The sequence below is a fragment of the Macrobrachium nipponense genome, chromosome 14 (assembly GCF_015104395.2).
Source record: "Macrobrachium nipponense isolate FS-2020 chromosome 14, ASM1510439v2, whole genome shotgun sequence".
In the NCBI taxonomy this organism is placed as follows: Eukaryota; Metazoa; Arthropoda; class Malacostraca; order Decapoda; family Palaemonidae; genus Macrobrachium; species Macrobrachium nipponense.
The window spans coordinates 91,165,254-91,177,154 of record NC_087207.1 but is presented as its reverse complement, the minus strand read 5'-3'; positions in this window follow the sequence as shown (position 1 = coordinate 91,177,154).

Genomic DNA, 11,901 nt, shown 5'->3' with positions numbered 1-11,901 from the left:
GTTATTTGATTAAAAAAAAAAGAAAAAAATCTAGTTTCTGTACTGCGAATAATGCTGTATGAAACTCAAGTTACGATTACGACCCATAAAACACTCTCTCACCCCGCCGTGGTGACCTGTGTTGTTGCGGTGCCAGACACACGATCATAGCTAACTTGAACTGAAAATAAAATCAAACCTACTGAGGCTAGAGAGCTGCAATTTCGTTTATTTGATGACTGTAAAGTGGCTGATCAACATACCAATTTGCAGCCCTCTATTCTCAGTAGTTTTTAATTTTGAGATCGGAGGGTGCACAGAAAAGTACGGACAGACAGACAAAGCCATCTCAGTATTTTTCTTTTACAGATAACTAAGAGTGAGCTTCCATGTAAGAACATGGCCAGAATATGAAAGTTCAGTTGCGACAGATTTGTGTCTATGACACCGAAGGAGAAGAGGTACAAAAGTTTCCTGGACTTGAGACTACACGTCCACACAGCCACGTATAAAACGAAAATTCCAATAAAGCGAGAGAGAGAGAGAGAGAGAGAGAGAGAGAGAGAGAGAGAGTAGAGAGAGAGAGAATCCTCTGCAATTCCGAATAGTCAATGCGTTATATAAATTCCGGATATTTAAGGCATAACTTTAATGTCAGATACAAATGAGATGGTTTAGATTCCGGATATCCGTGGAATGATCAAAAGGAAAGATAAACCTGCGGGAGATTGAAATTCAGGCTACACATTAATGATTTGTATTCGAGTATCTTGGCATGGTTCACTTTTGTGAGCATTGAATTTTCCTTTTAGGGACCCAGAATGCAAAAATTATTTTACGAAGAGTCATATAATAATAATAATAATAATAATAATAATAATAATAATAATAATAATAATAATAATAATAATAATAATAATAATAATAATAATAATAATAATAATAATAATAATAATAATCCAAAGAAACCTCATAATCACATGAGTTAATAAAATAAAATGGAAAAGTAAATCCACAGTAATATGTCTGATCGTTATTTAAAATACAAAGCAGAGAGCTTTCGAAGACCTGCACGGTCCTCTTGTCAATCTGAATACAATTACTAACAGTGACCAATACAAGAACTCTTTTTTGTTTTTTTTTGACTAGTTTACAAATAGCCTGTTTGATGATGTAGTTGGCTCTTCACGTTATCCCCTCGTTCTCCAACGGCAAACCAGCTAATCGCCTAGATCTTCGAAGTGGCGGTTTCGTCTCTTGAATCGTTTGATGTGTTGTCCATAGCAGCTTGGGCGCCTGCAACTAGGGACACGGGATGGGTCTCTGTTACTGAACGAAAGAAGATGAGGCAGCGGCAGTATCAGAGGTGGCTAGATTATTGGTGTTATTACCATGCAACCTATATCTGTATAATCTCTGATAAACTGACAACAAATTATTTCATTTAAAATAAAATCTTCTTGCGTAAAGGCTTTATTGCCTTCCATAGAGAGACCCTGTTAATAATTGCTCCTTCAACTAACCTTCTAATACCTGTATCCTTACTATTGAAAATTACTTTTGACTCGTTCCAATTAATGCGGTGATCGTCATTTAAACTATGAGAGACTAGTGCATTATTCTCAGCATGCAAATTATAAGCTCTTTTGTGTCATTGATTCTGATTGGTAGTCCCCTCCCACTTTCTCCGTAATATTTCTTATCGCAATCCGGAGACAGGTATTTCATAAACACCAATTTCTTTGTTAAAGCTTTGTTTGTTGGAGTTATTATTTTGCATGAGACAGCCTTTGAGTGTATTCTTATAGTTGATACCAAGTTGACCTTTTCTTCACCTTTTTCATTTACTGTTTTTCTAATATTATGTAAGTTGGGATTAAATGGTAAGGTTAGATACTTTTTTGATTCTTTTTTTGTATTCATATTGACTTTTTATATAGAAAATCCTTTTTGGCTTTAGTGAAGGCATTATTTATGAAATTTTCTGGATAGCATAATTTTCCAAAAACTTCTTTTATATGATTAAATCGCTGTCAATATATTCAGGATCACATATTTTCAAGGCTCTTAGGATGAAATTTATCATTATATTTTGCTTTACTTCATTATTATGAAAAGAATAGAAGTGGACATAAGCTTCAGCATTAGTCACTTTTCTGTAAACACTAAATTTAAAACTAAATGTAATAGGGTCATGGTATACCAAAACATCCATAAAGGGCAGCTATTTTCTACTTCATATTCTACTGTAAATTGAATGGAAGGTAGTATGCTATTGGCAAATCTCAAAAACTGTTCGAAGTCTATTGATTACCTTGGAAAATTACGAAGACATCGTCGACATATCTGACCCAAATAGTGGTTTTAGATTTGGATCACATTTGGAGAGGATTTCAGTTTCTACAAATTCCATGCATAAATTTGCAAGTATGGGGGATAAGGGTGAACCCATGGCTACGCCAAATTTTGTTTATAGCCTTCATTGTTGAATGAAAATATTGTGGATGAGACACATAGACGAATCAAGTCTAAAAACTGTTTCTGTAGGAATAGGGAAGTTAACATTTCCAATTTCTGACTGTTCTTTTAATTTTGTAAGGACAAACTCAAGAGGCACATTGTAGTGAAAAGTGCCGTAACATCTAGACTAATCATTTTTCCTCTACATTTACCCAGTGTCCTAAGCCTGTCTATAAAGTTACTTGAATGAAGTAAGTGAGCATTAGAAAAGGTGCCTAATAATGGGCTGAGCTGTTCGGCTAACCACACAGCCATAACAGATTGTGGCGAATTACAAGTAGCTATAATGGGACGTAGAGGGCATCCTGTTTTATGAAGTTTTGGTATGCCGTAAAAGTAAGGGAGACTCGGCATTTAATTTAATATCATATAAAAGAAGTTTTTGGAAAATTATGCTATCCAGAAAATTTCATAAATAATGCCTTCACTAAAGCCAAAAGGATTTTCTATATAAAAAGTCAATATGAATACAAAAAAAGAATAAAAAAAAGTATCTAACCTTACCATTTAATCCCAACTTACATAATATTAGAAAAACAGTAAATGAAAAAGGTGAAGAAAAGGTCAACCTGGTATTCAACTATAAGAATACACTCAAAGGCTGTCTCATGCAAAATAATAACTCCAACCAAAGCTTTAACAAAGAAATTGGTGTTTATGAAATACCTTGTCTGGATTGCGATAAGAAATATTACGGAGAAAGTGGGAGGGGACTACCAATCAGAATCAATGAACACAAAAGAGCTTATAATTTGCATGCTGAGAATAATGCACTAGTCTCTCATAGTTTAAATGACGATCACCGCATTAATTGGAACGAGTCAAAAGTAATTTTCAATAGTAAGGATACAGGTATTAGAAGGTTAGTTGAAGGAGCAATTATTAACAGGGGTCTCTCTATGGAAGGCAATAAAGCCTTTACGCAAGAAGATTTTATTTTAAATGAAATAATTGTTGTCAGTTTATCAGAGATTATAACAGATATAGGTTGCATGGTAATAACACCAATAATCTAGCCACCTCTGATACTGCCGCTGCCTCATCTTCTTTCGTTCAGGTAACAGAGACCCATCCCGTGTCCCTAGTTGCAGGCGCCCAAGCTGCTATGGACAACACATCAAACGATTCAAGAGACGAACCGCCACTTCGAAGATCTAGGCGATTAGCTGGTTTGCCGTTGGAGAACGACGGGGATAAACGTGAAGAGCCAACTACATCATCAAACAGGCTATTTGTAAACTAGTCAAAAAACAGAGTTCTTGTAATGGTCACTGTTAGTAATTGTATTCAGATTGACAAGGAGGACCGTGCAGGTCTTCGAAAGCTCTCTGCTTTGTATTTTAAATAACAGATCAGACATATTACTGTGGATTTACTTTTCCAATAATAATAATAATAATAATAATAATAATAATAATAATAATTATTATTGTTATTATTATTATTATTATTTTATTATTATTATTATTATTATTATTATTATTATTATTATTATTATTATTATTATTATTATTATTATTATTATTATTATTATTATTATTGTTGTTGTTGTTGTTGTACTTAGGAAGCAGACCCTCTCTCAAGGATACTTGATTAAAAGTAATGGCTACTTCAGCAGTGTTACACTTGTAGAGATTCTTCTCTATTTTGCGAAATAGCGGCTTTTTCCGTACTATTTAAACAGGCTGGTAGGGCGCCTATAGAGGTCATGGTCAAATACAGGGTCAAAAATAGGTTAGTATATATTTGAATTTTACAGATAAACTATAATGCCATGGTCATTAAAGTCATTAACGGTTTTCTACTCTCTCTCTCTCTCTCTCTCTCTCTCTCTCTCTCTCTCTCTCTCTCTCTCTCTCTTTTCTATACGTTGTTCGACGCAAGATTGTGGCTACCTTTAACATTGAATAAAATAACAACTGCTGAGGCTAAAGGGCTGCTTGGTATGGTTGATGATCGGTGGTGGATTGGATAATCATCATACCATTTGCAGCCCTCTAGCCTCAGTACGGGCGGATATACAAAGCCAGGACAATGATTTTCTTGTCAGAAAACTTAAAATAGATGAAGGAATCAAGGAACACAGAAGTTCCGAGTTTTTTTATTCCAAGAACAAAAGAGCCAACTGGTTCTGTGGTTCAATGTCAGCATCTCATCTGTATGAATTTTATGAATATTTTAATCTGATATCATAAACGGAAAAAGAATATGTAAATGAAAGCAATAGAATGAGCATATAAAAAAGACATTTATAATAAGAATAAAATAAAAATGATCTGTTAAATTGCTTTCATAAAAGTTAGCAAAAGATTCAGTATATATACATACTGAACGTATATATCCATATATCTGTAATAAGGACTCCTCAATTATATAATAAAAACTATCTAAAATATAGATGCAATAATATTTCAGGATGGATATTGTCCGTAGAAACAATGCATCATGTATTCATTCCGCATCGATGAAATAATTGAATTATTGAAATATCCTGCAGAGATGAGTTCGTCAGTGGAAATCATTGAAAATTGGAGAAAAAGAGGAAAACAAAAATGGGTTCAGAACAGAAGCCCAGTGGAAGCAGTTCAATAAATCTGAAACAACCGACTCCGCTGCTACCGATAGATTTCCATGTTCCTCGATGTCGAACTTCTGAGTTCCAGAGGACCTTTTATCTCCCCTCACCATTGGACTCTGGAACAGCCTCCCAGAGGAGGTCGTCCAATTGAAACTTCAGAAGTTTAAGATGCAATGCACTTCTACCCAAATACAATTCTCCTTGTATTTTAATAATTTATTTATTTATCAGTTTGTCAATCTACTTTTTTAATAAGTGATCTCCTCTTTCTGTACTTCCCATTACCTTCTGTTATCTCTCTCTAATGAACACCATATTCTTTGGAAGCTTGAATTTCAAGTCAATGGCTCCTGTTGTAGGCTTTTCCCTTGTGAATAGGGACCGTCTTCTGAATAATAATAATAATAATAATAACAATAGTTAATAATAATAATAATAACTTCAAGGCCCTACACCATGAGTAGCAGAACAACTCCAGCATTGTATCACAAACCACCATGTGCCAAAATGGATGACCACATGGAGAACATCCGGAGTACAGAAAGACAAGAACAAAGGAAATATAGCAACTACAGGCTTATCAAACTGCCTGCCAGTAAGTGTGGAAGTTATTAACAAGTATCATCAGTGAAAGACTAAACAACTACCTAGAGGATACAAGCACCAACCTCCACCACAAATGCTGCAGAAGGAAGTGGACGACATCATGCTGGATGGCAAGAACATCAAGGAAATAGACTATAAGGATTGTATCTAGAGATATCAGGATGGAGTTTGGAATAGAAAAATGTGCCTTGGGCAACATACAAAAAGGCTAAGTGACAAGGACTGAGGATAAAGCTACCAGATGGGAATAGCATCAAACACATATATGAGACACTATACAAATACCTGGGAATAGAAGGAGGAGATATAAAACACAATGAGAAGAAGACACGATCAGAAAGATTATATGCAGACTTAAGGCAATACTCCAGCCAAAATTAAAATTCTGCACCAGAAATATGACGAAAGCCATAAACACATGAACAGTACCAGTAATAAGATACAGCGCAGGAGTAGTGGAGTGGACGAAGGCTGAACTCCGCAGCATAGACCACAAAACTAGGAAACATATGACAATACACAAAGCACTACACCCAAGACCATATACAGACAGACTATACATAGCACGAAAGGAAGGAGGGAAAGGACTACTAAGCATAGAGGACTACGTCAATCGAGAGCAGAGTGCTGGAGCAATATCTGAAACCCAGTGGAGACGAGTGGATAATAATAATTTTAAGTTATGGGCCCCGAGGGCTTGTTCCATATGAACAGAGTTTATCTTTTAAGAAGACCTGAAAAATCGTTCCTGTTTTGACGAACTGGCATAGCCCCCTTCCCCTTTTTTCTTTAAGTATTTGGATTTTCCAGCCAGTGTCTCAGTTTTTTATACCCTATAACATGTCAAAACTTCACTTGCCTGTGCTGTCACATTTTCAAACCAAACGTCCTCAAAAGATGAGCTAATTAGAAGCTCTGAATAGTATGAATATCTTTGAAGTCCGTCTTCTCAGAATGGGGAAAAGATAGCCCACTCCAATTCATCAAATTAGGAATGAAATATCCATGCACTACAGAGCAATCCACAGAGACGGTCTTCTTCGGAAAAGAATAGCAATCTGTAGCCTTCGACGCTAATGACATTCGTCGCAGTATGGTATTGTTGACGCTGCTGTCGCTGACGAAGGAGATACAAAGCCTCATTATTCAGGGGAAAGCCAATGCTTTGGATCAGGAAGAATGGGTTAGTGGGGCTTTTAAAATAAATTGCATAATCTTATTGAGAGGAATCTTAACGATATGACGAGTATAGTAACAGGCAGCAATTAAGACAGCAATTAAGACCTCTTATTTTTGTGGTACACAATGAAAAATTATTTCGTTATAGTGTCTTTCATTTCATCAATCAACTAGGGGAAAAAAACGCTTGTCAGATTCATTCAGTTGCACACTAATAAATTTTATTTGTTGTTTGTTTTATTGTCAAATTAAATTTAAAACAATGAACGACATTCAAACAGCTTGCTTGTAATAAAAGCTGAGCCTTACATTCTCTCTCTCTCTCTCTTAGCCTCACATGTCGAAAAAATTATTCACGCCTATAATTGGATAAGACATTTCATAACCGAACTTAATTAGGAACTAAGGAAAATTGTCTCTATAAAACCGTTAAACAAAACTGTGGAAAACTTCCCTTAACATCTGAGAACTGCTAAGGTATCAGTAGAGAACCAAAGGAAAATTACCAGTTATCCAAGTTTCCTCGTTGGACATGTGGCTTTCGCACTCGGCTACCACTCCGGTGGTCCGAAGTTCGAATCTCGGCTCGGCCAACGCGGAATCAGAGAAATTTATTCTGGTGATAGAAATTCATTTCTCGTTGTAATGTGGTTCGGATCCCACAATGAGCTGTAGGTCCCAATTGGTTCCTAGCCACGTAAAAATATCTAATCCTTCGGGCCAGCCCTAGGAGACCTGTTAATCAGCTCATTGGTCTGGTTAAACTAAGATATACTTAACCAGTTATCAAACGTACATAAGACGCTCTATAACTCGTACGTATGTATTTTACATTAATATTCAAAATGCATTGTTTATTATTACGAGTCGGTTAGCACTCCTCAGAGTAAGTTCTATCCGTTCCCAAGTAGCTCAAACTTACAAAACTCAAAGGGATGAAAAATAAAGAGAAAGTTTTACTCTCTCTCTCTCGTGAAAGGGAATCATTGAATATTATACGGCATGAATAAAGACACTTACATTAAGTTTTTTCTGACAAACAATTTGAATTCACTCTTCAGGAAAAAACAATCAAGAAAAAAAAAAAAAAAGTGTTCCTTTCAGACGAGATATTTCATTACTTTCTAATGGAGAAGAGTTACAAGAATGACGAGGCTGTCTATCACGAAGAAGGAAGCAAAGAGAATTCTTCTTTTGTTCGTAGACGTCTTTTCTTTCCCATAAACACGCTCGGGACCTGTTTTATGAGTTAGAAGGATAAATATCAGCTGGATTTGGAGGTGGTACTGAGTGAGAGAGAGAGAGAGAGAGAGAGAGAGAGAGAGAGAGAGAGAGGAGAGGCGGGGCGCGTGAACTAGGGTCTCGGCTAAACACTGCTTTCACAAAAACAAAAACGTTAACTTTGTCTCTCCTGTATGAAAGACATTCTGCGATATCATCCACTAAAAAAAATCAATGGTTGATCATTTGCTTATACAAAATCACTTTGAAATTTATAATTGTATTACAATTTTTTTTACGCTTACATTTAAGACGATGAAAGAATTGTGGGATTTTACTGAGAATGTTACAAAAATTATGCTAATAAAAGAAAAAAAACAAAAATTCACCCAGAAAATTAAGCACTTAAGAAACAACACATGGCGTGACAATACTAAAAATATATAAACAAAATAATGAGGAGAAATTTACAGAAACCTCGAGAATATCCGTTTAATTTAAAAGGCAATGATTTGAGGTCTCTCGTTCTTTCGTTCCCATCCCTCCTTCTTTATTAATTTTTTTCTTTCTTCGCTTTATATCTGGGAGAAGACTGTTTACATCTTGAATGCCAAATAAGCCTCCATGTTTTTATATATTACCCTGCCGAGTTGTATTAGTTAGATGACTGAATATCAGTATCATTTGATTTGGAAAGTGGAGCATGGGTAAATACTTGATGCCTCTCTCTCTCTCTCTCTCTCTCTCTCTCTCTCTCTCTCTCTCTCTCTCTCTCTCTTTATAAATATTCAAGGATTTATTAAGGTCGGAGACGTTTTCTTTATATTTGATTGCCATTTCGTCCCTCGTCGGGACCTAAAACTGAACAATGAAACTCTTCCACTAAAAGATATTCATAAGAATTTCCAGGAGTTGTCTGGATACCAAGATCAAATCATTTTGCTTCTGCCTACATCTCTTTCTCATTCATTAGCAAGTTTGAATCCCTCCGACACCGGTAATCCCACTTACTTGAAAACGTAAAACTCAAAACGTTGCCTAATTAAATGCAACTGCAAACAGTTTCATCACACATACTGAAGGCGAGTTAGCCATCTGCCACAACGAATCAGTTCGGTTAATTTAAGAGAATAAAAATAATAAATTTAGAGGAAAGGCAACTTTTACTGTTGCAAAGATCATAACTGAGGAACAAGAACACACTATTCTAAAGCAAGTCATGAGACTTTCATGGCTTCATCAAGAAGAGTTATCGACAATTTTCAGGCCGCCTTCGAAGAGAAACGCCTAGATTAATCATAGCCTCTTCCAATGCAAACTTTGAACGGTCTGGAAAATCTTAAGAGAAAGGGGCGTATGTGCAGTAGTTAGTGGAGGCTGACTATCGCAATATTTCGAAAAAAGTAATCTTCCGAAAATTCTATGAAAACAAGAGATGGGTTTTTGGGTTGCGGCCTTTTCATTTTTATTTTGTACCTCCAGAGGCACTAAAGGGAAGTATGCCGTAATCGAATTTTTGTTACAGGCAGTGAAAATCTTTCCCTTGGCATGTAAGATTATTCCATCAAAAAGCGAAGCTGCAGTGAACCACATTGTAAAATCCACTCATATCTATTGCATCATCTCTAGTCTGTGCTCTATTACTTTTGAAATATATATATTTATCTTTGCAGCGATTTGCGAATCATTTCTCTTGCTGGTAATTTTTGCAGAATATTGCAGAGACCCAGAAAAAAAGACACCTGGATAGAATTATTCTATTCCCACTATTTTATTCGTAGATGGAAGAGACCTGCAGTACGGCCATGGGAGCGATTGTTTTATTCTGGAAAATATCACCCATTTCCACCGTCATAATAATCACTCAGGCCGCTGGAGGTCAGAATGTCACAAGACGGCCTTGTGCCTCTCTAGTCTACTTATATAGAATGAGTTGAGACTGACAATAATAATAATTTTAATATATATATATAATATATATATATATATATATATATATATATATATATATATATATATATATATATATATATATGTATATATATATATGTAAGTGTTTACATAATAAAAATATGGAATGTTAGTCCATATATATAAAAGTCTAAAACTAAAGAGGTCAACCAGATTGCTTGCAGGAATGTGATCAGGCTAGAGACGCTAAAAGATGACGTATACAATAAGTATGTAGGCTAAGATAACATGCCGTCACCTGTAGTCATTCAATTGTTTATAAAACATTAGTCCAAGCTCCCTGCTTGAGACAACTACCGCTACGTGATCTGTAGCGTGTCTCATTGATTGTGTGTTCGTATGAAACTATGTCATTGTACAGCAAGTAACGTAACTCTTAGCTGGCTGAGAGCAATCTCCTGCCAAGTGACGACGTCATCATTGCCGTATCAGCATTTGTTCCTTTTAACCTCAATAATCTGCTTACACAGGCTTCATCTGTGTGTCGCTCTGCTTGCAAAAGCAGATTGACTGGAGAAAGGAATGCTTAGTTCATGAACTTCACATGTGGTTCATAGGTCACATGACAGGCCACATAACATATTCTTATCCGTGTGTGTAATGCAATTAGTTAAGGACTTGTAATCATTTTAAAATTAATGAACAATAATAAGCAAATAGAATTTCTATAACAACAAAATGAATTAATTTTTTTTTCTGAACCTCATAGACATTTAGAAGTATCAAGATATGTATATATGAAATATTTACTTGCAACATTAGCCTATTACAATTCAAGTAAAACATTCATGGGAAAATGTCACATTTTCTTGAAAAACCCAAAGTTTATATAGAAATTAGTTACATAGTGGGTTTTCGTTGCATCTCCTACCTATTAATAAAGTTTTTAAAAAAAAATTAACCTCAGAGGATGCGCACGAGAAAATTGAATATGAAACTTTTGTTAGGGCACATAGAATCATGATTAATCTTCTCTTTGACTCTTATGTTGCCTGGCAATCTTACAATTAGCTCCGTTTTCCACTTCTTTGTCTAGTAACTTACTACCAGTAATATCGAATTTTCTTTGAGATTCGTAATGATATCTATTTATTTGTTATAATTATGGATATTTTTACTGTCATCATAGACTGGATAGGTTCACTCATTGTAATGCCATGGATAAAAAGTTTGTACAGCGGACTCTTTTGAATTCCAAAATATCAGCGAATTCATGTGGGTTAAGTCTGGTCTAAATGGCTCTCTCTTCCCTCCCCTGTATTTGGATGTCGTCTGAATTTACTTTTGCCCTTGTGACAAGTATAATTTCACTTGCAGGCTGATTAATGGAACCTGGTTACAGTATCCTGTAGTACGAGAGTTTCACATCGCAATTTCAACAAATCGTTCGTCGCAGCGGACGACTACAGTCAAGTAACAACCGCCTACAATGTGAAAGGAATAAGCACCATCATGGACTTCTTCGACCGACACCGTATCCTCGTCGTTATCTCGTTTTCATGCGGAACGCTCCAGCGGCTGTCGGAATCGACTACAAAAAGGGACATACTTCCGACAACTACGACCCGAAGGATATTCAACTCTACTTTGCTGGCGAAGGACTCGTGCTGGGATGTTTTTTTTTTATTCATCGCGAACGTAATCGTGTAGCTTAGGATGCAGAGAATAAGTATGAGCGCAAAAAATAGAACGTTGGACCCGCCCAGGCAAATTTCCCCCTTGTTTTTAACCATTGAAAAAGGCCGTTTCTGTGGTTATAGGTGGTTGTCTGGAAACTGTGTAATGGACGAAAAGTTGTTCGAAAGCTAGTTAAATGTGAAGTAGTATAACTCGGTCATGTATCCTAT